This window comes from Camelus bactrianus, chromosome 6 (genome assembly GCF_048773025.1).
Source record: "Camelus bactrianus isolate YW-2024 breed Bactrian camel chromosome 6, ASM4877302v1, whole genome shotgun sequence".
In the NCBI taxonomy this organism is placed as follows: domain Eukaryota; kingdom Metazoa; phylum Chordata; class Mammalia; order Artiodactyla; family Camelidae; genus Camelus; species Camelus bactrianus.
In genome coordinates, this window is record NC_133544.1 from 26,370,740 (window position 1) to 26,384,433 (window position 13,694).

At 46.4% G+C, this 13,694-nt stretch overlaps 1 protein-coding gene across 5 annotated transcripts in view; it reads left to right on the forward strand.

Moving 5' to 3' along the window:
• Nucleotides 1–13,694, forward strand: part of DPF3 (double PHD fingers 3) — a 280,249-nt gene that overhangs the window by 245,000 nt on the left and 21,555 nt on the right. The window lies entirely within an intron of this gene.

The window sequence follows — 13,694 nt, forward strand, 5'->3', positions numbered from 1 at the left end:
AATACCAGGAAAGGCTCTCCTTTGGCATTACTCTAATATCGATGGGTGTTTTGGTACCAAACAAACTATGTGTCTTAGGGCATCATTTCTATTAAATCTGAAGACAGATGCTGGTAACTGGAAATAGCCATTGATTTGCTTTCTCTTGTACTATCTCAACTCCCTAATTTATCCAGAGGAAAAAACAAAGCCCATGTAAAATCAACTTCTCTAGCTTTCTAAATAAACAGCGAGATCAATTCTCATTCATGAATTTGTTGGATAAACATTTGTTTGAGTGTAAGGAAAAGTCAGATTAATCTTAGATGAGAATTTGACGGCTGGAAAATGATCTATGAATTGGACTGAATGCCCAGAGTTGCAGGACGAGGGGAGAGCTGGTGGTGCCTTTGTGCTGGGAGTGGGAAGCCAATGCTGAGTTAATGCAAAGCCAGACAGATGGTGCTGGGTTTTGATGGACTCCCATGGCACCTGGGGATGTTTCTCCTGTAAGTAGGGTTGGTTCAGTGTGGTTTTTATCTCCTTCTTATTGAGGATGTTGAAGGATATGGGGGACCCAAGGGGTTCAAGGAGCCGGGGTGAGAGGCTTTGGGGGAAGCTGGTTGTCACCACCATCATCCTCATTCCCCATTCTCCTGCCATCACCATTGGAAAGTGGACTAGTGATGTGGGGGAACTGGGGGGTGAAGAGGGAAAAGGATTAAAGGGGGCTGGTTAACCTTTGCTGGGGCTTCAGGGTGAGGGGTAGGGTTGTAGGTGTCTTGATTGTGGTGCAAAAAAGAGGGCCCTTTCTGTCTGCTCTTTTGTTCTCCTCAATTAGGTGAGTAAGGAACATTCCTATCCTTTCTTGACTGACAGCGTAATGGAGGTGTCGGCTGATGAAAAATTGGCTTTGGATGCCAGATGTCTTTTTGTGCTCCTCTCAGGGGCTCTACTGTGGGAGCTGGTGACGCGCCGTCCATCCAGGGCAGCTCCACGAGGATAACTGGCCCGGCAAGGCTGAGTGGGACGGGGAGGTGGGGAGAGGGGAAGGAAGGACATCTCCCCACTCCAGCCTCTGGCAGAGGAGCTGCTGCCAGTGAGGTCTTGGGACCCCTGTTGAGATTCTTGGAAGCCGAAGCCCAGTGATGCCGCCACGGGCTGCTGACCTACTTCCGGCAGCCTCCAGGGCCCCTTTGTGTGGGCTGGACTGGCTCACTCCTGGGCGATTCTTCCCCAGGGTTTTCCAGGATTAGTCACTGCCAGATGGTGAGGACTCAAGGCCCTGCCTCCTGTGAGCAAACCCGGCTTCCTGAGGGATTTCGCTGGAGGCAAGGAACACTGAGGCCCAAAAAGGCCTGAGGGGACAACTAGTCCGCCTTTGTGTGGTTCAAATTGAGGAAACTGAGGCACAGAGAAGTTCAGCGGCCTGCATTGCTGTGCCTTAGCAGAATTCTTGTGAATAAAAGGGGAAAATGCTGTTATAGTTAACCTCTTAAAGTAGGGAGCTGAACTTCAGCTGGGCCGCTACATTTGGGCTGGCCATCTTGGATCACAATGTAGTGAGAGACCATGGCGGGGAGTTCGAGGACTGGAGTGTGAAGACACGGCTTCTAGGCCTGGCGCCACCTCTTGCTGTTTACCTGGGCTGTTCTGAGCCTCAGTTTCCTCACCTGTAAATCAGGAATATTTATATCTGCCCTGCTTGCCTCACACAATCATTGTGGGAAATCAAAGGAAACCAGTGACTAGAAGGGTGTTTAATTGAGAACGTTACGAGAATTATCATTAAGATGTCCAATCGTGGCTTTCTTTAGGCCAGAATACTGGCTGTTGGTGGCCACTTTGCTCATATCTGTTTGTGGAACTTCTAGGAAGTCCCTGACTTTCTAAGATGGGGGACTGGTTCCAGGGAGCCTACATGGAAAACTTGTTGGAGGTGAGAGAGAGGCTCAAGAAGGAGGAAGGAGGGTGGAGCAGGGTGAGGGTGAGACCAGGATACAGGTCAAGATCAGAGGCCAAAGATGGCAGCTTCTGTGGTGGAGAGGTCCCTTTGGCCCACACTGTGCAAGCAGGTTGGGCCCAGGAAGCTTTGGACACGCTCTAGTTGACTTGTGAGATTTCATACCTTTTCACTTCTTGTTTTCAGTCATCTCCACATTGTTGTGTAAATTACCATTGTTCAGCTCAGCGCGGGCCCTTGCCGTGGCTGGGACTCTGCCTAAGCAGGAGTCCCGTCAAATGTCTGGTTTGTCTAGAGCCTTCCCACCAGACCCCTCACTCCTCCTCCTTTGCCACTGTTTTAGTTATCTGTGGCTGTATAAGAAGCTACCCCCAAACTCAGCAGCTTAGAACAACAAACATTTATTACATCCTAGTTTCTGAGGACCAGGAGTCATGGACTTGTTCAGCTAGGTGGTTTGGTGCGTGTTCCCTCATGAGGTGGTGGTCAAGATGCTGGGTGGGGCTGTCGTCATGTCAAGGCTTGACTGGAGCTAACGAGTCACTTCTGGGCTTGCTCACATGGCCAGAGGCCACTCTCAGTTCCTTGCCATGGGGGCCTTTCCATAGGGCTGCTCATAACGTAGCAGCTGACTTTTTTCAGAATGAGTAGGGAGAGGGATTGGGAGTGGGTGGTGGGGGAAAGAGAGAGAAAGTGATCAAAATGGAAACTTGAGTGCCTTTTTATAATTCAGTCTCCAAAGATGTATATTGTCACCTCCTTTTTTTTTTTTTTTCATCATATCTGTTAAAACAAGTCACTAAGTTCAGTCCACATTAAACAGTTGGGGAACATCCTCCACCTCTTGAAAAGAGGAGGATCATAGAACTCATCGGCCTTTTTTTTTTTAAAGCATCACAGCCACCAGCATTGCACCCTGGTGATCATTTCCGTCCTCCGCATTGTTCACTCTGAGTTGCAAGACTGCTCCCCTGCCGGTGGCACCAACTTCCCTCCTGGATCTGGGTGTTCTTGGAGAATATGCAGGGCCACTTGACCAGACTCTGGAGCTGTGAGAAGAGCTCCACCAGAACCTGGCTCAACCTTGCAGGCAGGGCTCCGACACCTGGGACAGAAGAGTTTTACTCCAAGGTCAGAAGGAAAGAACTGATTTCCAGAGACTTGATGCATCTCCTAGGGCCAGATGGAAAGTGGTGCTGGCAGGGCCTGGCTTTGGCCATGTAACCCATATCAAAACATGACCCCTTCTATCAACGAGTGGAATCAGATAAGACAGCATTCCCAAGGCTATTTTATATGGTGTTTCCGCACGTGAGCATGATGGACCAAGCCAGTGGAAAGAGAAGCACGCTGTGAGGTGATCTGCTCGTGAATTCTTCCTTCTACAATGTTGAAACCACTCGGTTACCCAGAGGGAAGAGGGCCCACTACTCCTGGGGATCACTTGATCCAGTTCCAATCAGCAGTGGCTCAGCGCGTAATACTTTCTCTTCCGTTCTTGTCTTACTTCATCTCTCCCTTGCTGGTGGTGGCCATCCTTTTCTCTTCCTGCGATGCCATGAAGGGTTCTCTCCAGGTTCTCCTCTTTCTGTGACCACACTGTCTCTGTCCTTCTCCTTGATCTCTTCTTGATGCCCTTTCATGCCTTCAGTTTCCATGGTTACCCTTCTCCCTCCACCCAGCAAGGTCCTTTTCATTTTTCCCTCTGTGGTCTCTCCCCGAGCATCTCAAGTGCCAGGGCTTCATCTACCACTCACACCTGATGATTTCTAAATCTGTATCTCCAGTTTGGTCCTCTCTCCTGAATATGGACCCATATTTTCTCACCAACCCCTGGACATCTCCACTGAATGTCTCATCACAACACACAAAATGTGCCAGTGTTGAATCTATTGTTACTCTCCGCAAGCCTGCTGTCTCCATCACAGCTCACAGTGTTATCATCGACTCTGTGGCCCAACCTAAGAATCCTAGTGTCATTTTTGACTTCTCCATCTTGCTTACACTCATGTCCAGGCAGGCATCATGTCCTGTTCACTAATTCCACCTCTCAAATGCTTCCTACATTTATTACCACTGTTACGAGGCTGGTCCTGGACCAGTGCTTAGACTAGAACATAAACTCCACAAGAGTAGAAGCTTTTATCTGTGTTATTCATCGCTTGGCACCTCCCACAGTGCCTGGCATCTCCCACAGTGCCTGGCACATTGTAAGTGCTCAATAAACATTTGTTGAATAAATAGATATTATAACTGGTCACCCGGCCCTAGCTGTCTCCACTATATCTACCCTCTGCCCTATCACTGGAGCCATCTCTCTAAAGCATGGGTACAAGCAAATCAGGTCCTTGCTTAAAAAAACTCTGAGGATTCCTTGCTGTTTACGGAGTCAAATTCAGATCTGTATACCTGAATAAGGGGCCCTTCACAATCTTTCTTCTTACTTTTCTAGGATCATCTTTTGCCACTTTCCATTTCCTCTGCTCACCTTGAGTGAGCTCCTCTGCTTTGCCTGAACAAATCATGCACCCTAAATTTCTTATAATTTCCTCTCCCTGTAATTCTCTTTATCCTGTTTTTCTCTTAGAAAACGCCTATTCATCCTTCAAGGCCCAGCTCAAATGCTACCTCCTCTCAGTGGCTTTCCCCAAGCTCCCGATTATTTATCGCTTCCCCATCTGTAAGTGCCCCTATTATAGCACTTATGACATTGTATTATAGTCTTTAAATACATATATATAACCTGTAAAGGTTGTCTGTTGCCGTATAACAAATTACTCCAAAATGTAACAGCTTAAAATGTAAATGTTTATTATCTCATAGTTTGTATGGGTCAGGAATCTAGGTTTGGCTTAGCTGAGTGCCATTGGATCAAGGTCTTTTATGAAGTTGCAGTCAAATTGTCATCCAGAGTTATGGACTTATCTGAAGGCTTGACTGGGAGAGGATTCAATTCCAAGCTCACTCAAATGGTTTTGGGCAAGATTCATTTCCTCCCAGGCTATTGGACTGAGGCCTCCCTTCATCTGCTGCCATGTGGGCCTCTGCAAGGACATCTCACAACACAGCAGCTGGCTTCCCTTTGAGCGAGTGAGTGAGAAGGCATAAAAGAGAGAGTGCTGAAGATGAAAGCCACAGTCTTTTTATAACTTAACATTAGGAATGACAGCCCATCACTCCTGTCATCTTCTGTCTACTTGCTAGAGGTGAGTCAGTAAGTCCAGTCCACCCTCAAGGGGAGAGAATTACAGAAGCTTCTGGACACCAGGAGAGGAGGATCGTTGGTGGCCATCTCAGAGGCTGCCTGCCCATCACACCTTCTAAAACCTGAGCTCCTCAAGGAAGGATCTTCGCCTCATTCATCTTTGAAACTTCGGCACCTAGTATAGTTCCTGGCAGGAGCAGGTGCTCAGTGAATTTAGTCAAATTCAATAGAACTATTTTTCTGTAAGAACCTGATCACAATAAAATAAATTACAAAGTCAGAAGAGCCCTCAAAATTAGACTAAAAGTGATTTAAAAAGTAAGGTGTAAGACAAAGTGTCTGAAGTGTCACGGACACACTGTCAGTCCTCTACGTCCAGGCACTTCTGGGATTGCTGCCCGGTCTCACAGGGAAAAGGATGGAAAAGCAAGAAAGTGTCTTTTTCCTTTTGACTTTGTACAAGTCTGAAACATTTTTAAAAGAAAAAAGAATGGAATACCATCTCAAAGCTCCTCAGACAACTCGAGAACTTGACCACCCATGAATCCATCCTCCAGTTCACAGAAGATCAGCAGTTGGAGGATCACAGGCAATCAAGTGCTGACTGATCACTGACTTTTTCTACCAGCTACCCATCAATTATACCATATACTCCGCCAGGACAGAGGGAAGCACAGTGATTACAGGGTCTGCAATCTGAGCGGCAGTTTCTTCATCGGACTCACTTTTCCAAAGGAAACCCAGAGCCTTCAGCCAGGCCCATGGCCAGGTGCGCCCAGTGCCCTGAGAGGCCTGTGTCAAGGATTCCCACCTGCTGCTGCTGTGGGCTCCGGACAGCGATTCAGGCCGGCCTCCGTGCACTGACTTGCTCACGTTGGTGACCTTCTTTCAGCCCCTGCCTGGCGGTAGCTGCCTACCGTCACACAGCCAGCTCAACCCAGATCTGATATTGCTCGTGGGTGAAACGTCACCCAAGGCCCCCGCCCGCCTGCAGATGCATTGACAGCCCATCTGTGCAGGCCCCGCGTATGGCCCGGGGGTGGTTGGGGTGCTTGGTGAAAAGCGCTTTCAGTTTCTAGATTTCTTTTGCTTTCTGCCGTGGTATTGGGCTAGGAGCGGGCTAGTTCAGTGGAAGCGTTGACAGGAATTCTAGCAGAACTGGGTATTTTAATTTCCTTCTTAGTTTCTTTCACTTTGAGTTTCAGCTGGCAAACTTTGGAAGGCTTGTTTATCCCACCAGATGGGCAGTTTGGGATCAATATTATCTCTAAAAATAGTGTTTATGGGTGGCACAGACAGAGCCACAGCTTCAGGGATAGAAGGGTCCTATCCTTTCATTTAATATATTAGAAAACTAATGCCCGGAGATGCAAAGTCCAAGGGACTCCGATGCTGCCGCACGTCTCGGATTGTGGTCCTTGCTCCACGAGACGGGGTTTTGGCTTTTCTCACTGCTGGGTCCCCAGTGCCTAGAAGAGGGCCTGCCATGGTTATTTATTCAACAAATACTGTTGAGTAAATGAGTAAATGAGTAAATTATTCTTGGTCCTCAGATGCAGTGACTAATCTGGGGCACGGGGACCATTACTGTGGTTCCTGACATCCTTCTGGCGCTATGCCTCGGCCCCAGCCTGGGCCAGTCAGGTAAGTTACGTAAATCCAGGTCAAGGCCGTCCCATCCCCTTGTTTCACTTGAAGCAGCCCAGCCTCAGAGCCCTTAGGGATATAGATGAGACTGGGCTCGGACCATACTTGACCATGAGAACTTGGGGAGTTTCTAGGGCCATTTGAGAATGGTGCCATGAGGCCTTAGCTGTTTAGCCCATTAAAGGTGTTCCTAATGTTCTCGCATGAATATGCTTTCTGTGGTTCTTGATGGTCACGATTAAAGTAACAATCCCTGTGTCTTGCCTCCTGTGTGGTACCTGGGTGCCCAAGAGTTTGACAGCTTTGAGGGAGGACAGGCAGTCCTCTAAAATGTGTTGAACTTGCTGATGGTAAAGTGTTTTTAGCCAAGCAAAAGACAGCTGTGGTTCACACTATTGTTTGATTTGATTTGATTTTTTATAGGCTAATTTATTTATTTAATTTTATTTTGGGGGTTTTTTTTTGGGGGGGCGGTAATTAGGTTTATTTATTCATTTTATTTTTAGAGGAGGTACTGAGGATTGAACCCAGGACCTCGTGCATGCTAAGCACGCACTCTACCACTTGAACCATACCCTCCCCACCTCACATCATTGTTTATTTTTGATGCATTTTTTGTTTTTTGTTTTTTGGTCTTTATCCTTTCTACTCTCTCTTCTGTGTCCTCTTTGAGGTACGTTAAAGATGATGAGGGGAAAAAAGGAAGCCATGTGGGTGCCTCTGGGGCACCATTGTGGTCGTCAATTTGTAGATGTCTTAGCGCTAGAAGTAACGTCTGGGGCAGATGAGAGGTGAGCCTGCAGACCACCGGAGAAGGTTTGCAAAGCAGGGCTGGAGAAGTAATCCATGTGTGGGAGGAGTGCCTGGTTAACATGCTTGTCATGAGATATGTATACGGAGGTTGAATTCTTGACTGCTCAGGATTCGTTCCCCTTTACAGATTACGTGTGATGACGCACAGCCTCATTCCCTCCACCTGACAAGCTGTGTCTAGGTGGAGGGAGATAGAAAGAGGAAGAGAGAAAGGGAGGAAGGGAGAAAGGGACAGAAACAGAGGAGAGAGGGAGAGAGAGAATACATGAGAATGAGTGGATCTGATGGAGTGAGATGGCTTCCCAAAGTGAGCTAGTAATATTTTTCCCCCAAAGTACTCTTTAGTGTGGAGGATTCAGATTTGACTGCACTGTACATAAATTCTTTAGCTAACGCTTCTTATATATTTTTGCAATATGTAAATATTAGGAATTGCATGTGTGTATGAATATAGAGAACTGCTAGATATTTGAGCCAAATTATTTTCTAATGAATCCCTATGCAGACTTGTTTTTGGTGCTATTTCAGATTGGAATTGATCCTACATATTTTATATAATATGATTTCTATAAACCAGGCATCAGGCCAAGGAGCGCAATTTTGTATTTTGCACTTACTTGCCTGAGAACCATAGCTATTTAAGTTCTCCTTTCTTGAGAAATTAGTTTTTAAGAGATCAACATTGATAAATAAGGTAATACAATATAATTGGGTGTTTATAATTTCACAATGAATAAATAATAGACCATGCTAGTTCCACAGTTATTTGTATCTGTTTTATTTATGTTTTCAGCACATGCTTAGCGAGGTAATTTTTTTTTCCCCTAGAGCTCTAATTTAATCAGTGATGTGGCTTAGCCTAGTCCAAATTAAATATTGGCAATAATGAAATAAAAACTCTTTTAATAAGGATCATAATGGAAGAGACACATGTCATAGCAGTTTGTAGATTTCTTTTTGCCCAGGGTTTGTTGAAAATGAACTGTTTCTCTCACTGTGCCAAGTATCTATAGAGTGACACTGACTGGTTAATGACTTCTGCTAGCTTCTAAGTCACATTTGTAATTGGAGCTCAATCCACAAGGTATATTTAGATATTTTTGTCCCTGAAAGGTTGGAAATACCCATGCGTGTGGGCAGTGTGTATAAGCATGTGTGCGAGCAGGCAGCTATGAATACGAAACTAACACTGGTTTTGCCTAGATACTCATCTGTGAGCCTTCTCACTCAGACAGCACAAAATCCTGTTTGCTGTCCCTGGAACATCTCAGCATCTATGCACGTGAGTTCTGCAAAGACATGAGATGTGTCCTTCAGGTGGCAAGGGGGCAGTCCCTGCTTTCAGATGCCTGCCTCCTCTTTTTCACTGGGCTCAGTCGACTGTAATGTCATACACAACAGCCTCATGAACAATCTTCTTTCTGGGAAGCTTCTCACAGCCGGCTGGTTTCCCTTTTTCTACCCATCTGCTGAAATTGTACCCTGAGGCCAAATTTTTATTGTCTGGAAGCCCTGCCCAGAAGTTAGTTCTCCGCACATGGTGGCCATGACTTATACTTCCTGTTTCAACTTTTAGTGAGGATTGAGGTCCATTTTGGAAAGGTTAGGGCTGGATTAAGGATGCCTCGTCACACCAAGTTCACCCCTGGACCAACTAAACGAGGGGGCAGAAGATTTATTGAACCGTCCTGATAGAACAAATTTGGAGGAACACTCAGGAAGGACTCGGTTTTTAATGGTCTGGCTGGGGTAAATCATGCACGCCACGCCACTTTCTAAATCCATTTTGGTAATTGGAATCTTATAAATGTCCTGCTGAATCATCTCACCCCAGGGGTCTGGGAAGGGTTGTTTCCCCTTCATTCCATTGGGCTATTTAAATAGCAATAGACACACCCTTTGCTTTAAAAAAAGAAAAAACTGGAAATATGGAATATCTAGATTTCCAAGCAAGCACGGTAGAGAATAATGGTTAACTTTACAAAAGAAATTAAGGCAAGAATCTTTCAGTAGTGAGTGACCATGAATATATCACTGAACTGCCAATGTGCCTCTTTATTTTCTACCATTGCTGAATTGGAAGGACTATTACCCATTTACTTCCAAGGATTTTAGAAATTAGTTCGGGGCAAAAATAAGTTCTAGTTCTAGCAGTAAAACTTAGATATGGGCCTCTGGCACTTTCCTTGGAAGCTTTTTCTTTGTCCAACAGTGGCATTATTTCAGTCATTTCCATGGATAGATAAGAAGTCTTATCTTTATAGTTTTATCTGGGGAATGACTTCTGTCTGTAGAGGCAGGCAGCAGACGGGTGCCTTGTTGTGGTGGCACAGAAAGGAGGACTTGGTTCTGGGCAGAGTTTCTGCACCTGCTAATGGCAGCTTGGGTGACTTACCTCTCTGTGTCTCACCCTCCCTGGCTGAGAAGTTGCATCACCTCCCTTCTTCTCTCATTTGAATGATGTCTGAGTTCCTAGCTGAAGGAGCTCTGCATCCAGAGCTGAGGCTAATCTGAATTTTAATCCTGAATTTTACCGGAGGTGGAGGCCTTGTGAGCTTCATTCCCTTTCTTTGCCTTTGAAGGTCTTTCTGAAGACACGAACAGAGAGACCCCACGAGGTTTTTTTGAGAGACTTCCAACAGGAGTTTCCCAAGCCTACTTGCTTCTGTTCACTGGTCCAAAGCTATCCCAGAAAATGTCTTCAGAGCTCAGCACGGTGGTCAGAGAGGTCTTGAACAGAGAGCAGGTGCTCAGGAAATATTTGTGGAGTGTGGTTGAATGAACGAAGCACACACATCACCCCTCACTCCCATCCTGGAGGCAGCTCCAGATGCACAGCTGGCTGCGGAGTCCATGTCATGTTCTGGAATGTGCTGACCCTCCTTCCCAGGGAAGGCGACACTGATGAAGGGCGTTACTATTAGTAGGGCAGCTTCGGCTCTGCTCTGTCAACACGCCCTCACTCGGGGTCCTTATTGAGCGATGACAAACTCAAGCACCTGTGGCGGTCAACACAGCTGACCACCCTCTCCCTGATGTATCTGTGGGAGAGGGTGAGCTCTGCGTCCTTCTGTTCCACCATCTTGAAGCCCCTCCTCCACCCTCTCCCTCTTGAAAGCTCCCCTCTTGGCCACTGTGACCCATACTTGCCCAGTTTGCATCTTACCTCTGTCTGGCCGTCCTTTCAACTTTCCTCTATTGGTTCTTTCTTTTTATCTTCAAATAGTTGAGTTCCTCAAAGTTTAATCCTAGACCGTTTCTCTCTTTTCTCCTCTTCCTTTCTCTTTTTTTCCCTTTTCCTAGGTAATTTCACGAATTCTCAATGACCATCTATTAAGAAAAAACTCCTAAATTTACATGTCTAGTCTGTACTTCTCTTTTGAGCTCTAAACCCATATATTCAACCATCCACTTGACATTTCCACCCAAAGTCTCACAGACTTTCAAATTCAACATGCTCGAAACAGAGTGAAACCAGCTCCCCTCCCCATTTGGTCCCTATATGCTTTCTATAGCCTTCCTCACCTGAGTAAGTTTCACTGCCACCCGCCTTGTATCTTTGGTCAGGATATTGAGAATATTTCTCATCATCTCTCTTTCCCACACTCCCAATGTTCAAATAATGGTCAAGTCCTGTCAATGATTTCTTTGATATTTCTTAAATCTCCACCTTAGTTTCGTCATCCTTGATCCTTGTCTCTCTCCTGGCAGCAGCATCTGCCTCCAAACTAGTTTCCTGGCAACAATTCTTATGTCTCTGCACCCCCTTACCCTCCCCATGTCCCCCTGCACCGCTCCCCCCAATTCTTTCCCTAGACAGCAGCTCCTTTCCTTTCCTCCCTTCCTTTCCTTCCCTCCTTTTTGTTGATTTAAATTTTTATTTGTGTTTTCCTTATTTAAAAAGATCTTTTCAACTTTTTATTTTGAAATAATTATAGCTTCATATAAACTTGCAAAATATATTACTGAGAGGTCCCATGCACCCTTCACTCAGTTTCCCCCCAATGGTAATAACATCTTACATAACCATAGTATCCTATCAAAACCAGGCAATCGTCATCGATGCAATCACAGACTCAGTGCATGTCATTGGTTTTACGTGCACACACACGTGTGTGTATGCGTGTGTATTTGTAGTTCTATGCAGTCTTATCATGCACGTAACCACCACCGTGATCAAGGTTCAGAACTGCTTCACTACCCTGAAGATCCCTTGTGCTGAAGCGATGGTCCTTTAAAAACACAATGTAACAATCCAGGGATTGATGGATGTGTTAAGTAATCTTATTGTGGTAATCATTTTGCAATATATACTGATGTTAAATCATCAAGTTGACATGTTAAAAAAAAAATCAGTGTAATCCAGTCACTGCATTGCTTAAAATCCTTCAACGATTTTAAAGCCCCAAATCCTTGAATAAGGGCCACAAGTGCTCGTGTGTTCTGGCTCTAACTACTGGAGAGCCAGGTGCTTCTTGCCCTTCTCCTTCTGCCCACCACGCCCCTGCTCACTGGCCTTTCCCTTCCTTTGAATGTGCGAGCTCCCTGCTGCTCAGAGCCGCTACACGTGCCGTTCTCCTCACGTGGAATCCGCTCCCCCTCCCACCCAGCTAACTCCTCCTCATCTGCCAGGTATCAGTGTAAAGATCTGTCTCAGAGAAGATTTCCTTGACATCTCAGGCTAGATTCGATTCTCCTGTGATTTTTTTCATCTCCAGTCATGATTTTCCTTCCTGGCACGTACAACACAGTTGTAAGAAAAGAGATATGTGTGTCATTTTTTAACTGGCGTTCCCTCTGACTAGACTAGAGGGATCTGGGGGTTCGTGCCCAGCGCTGTGTCTTTTCTGTCTGGTGCAACAGCTGGCTGAGCAGGTGCTCAGTCAACGCTTGTTCAGGAGCGGTTACTGTAAGCTGGCTGGTTGTGGCTGAGGGTGCCCTGAGGCCATGGAACTGGGCAGCAACCACCTGCTGATCTGGGTATCTGCTCCGTAAATTCATCTTCATCCTTCCCAGATGTCCTGTCTGCAAACCTGGGAATCTATGACCCAGGCCACTCAGAATCTCAAACTGGTATTTCTTCTCCTGTTCTCATCCCACTATTTTCTGTGAGAGATTGGAATAGGGAACAACCCTGGCCAGTGTTCTTCTTAGACAGATCTTTGAGATGCTTTCAGGAATGTCAGTCAGCAGAATGTTCATCCAGGCTTTTCATGGAAGGATTCTTTCTGTCCAGGGTCAGTGACATGGTGTCATGTTGAGACGGTTATCAGTTCAGAGCTGTGTGTGTGTGGTGGTGGGGGGGGTCCTAAATTGGATGGTGCTTAAGAAGTCCTAGATAATCTTTTAGATCAGTCCTCTCCTTAGCACTTCCACCTGCTATTTGCTAAGTGTCTCCACCTCCCTTCACCACAAGTCATTTCCACCATCACTCCCACCCTCAGAGGTAACTCAGTGTGCTTGGTGTTTGTGGGGCTCCAGATCTGAAGGGGCCTTATGTTGACTGAATAGACAGTATCTCCCCCAAAGGACCATGATGTAGCCAGCTCCGTGAGAATCTGGAGGAGAGGAAATGGGGGTCTCCTGCTGGGCTGTGCCTTTGCCAAGGAGGGGTGGTACCAGGTGGGGTCTTGACTATTGGTGGAGGACACTGGGTTGGGGGAGCTGCCCCTAACTGACGCCCCTGTCTATAGCATCCCTCTTTAGAAGCACACAATCCCTCATGTGAAAGAGGCAACACAATGCGTGATAGAGTGGATTTGGCAGAGTTTGGAGCTCTGGAGATGGGTGAACCAAACCCCAGCAATACATGAAACTGTCAGTTCTTTGTGACAGAGTCAGTAATGGGCTTTCCCTGGGCTCTCTGGGTGGATTCCGGTCTGATTCACAGCCCTGGGAAAGCTGGGGACATGATCCCAGTTTCTCTTCCATGCCAAATACAAGGTCAAAGTCTTCACGTTCTGTGGCTCATAGTTGTCCTCTCGCTGCCGGTGTCTGTCTTTTGCGGGAGGTATGACTGAGAGCAGAGCCCAGCTCTGCAGGCTGAGCCTCGGATATTAGTCTGCTGGGGCTGTGTGCTCGAAGGTC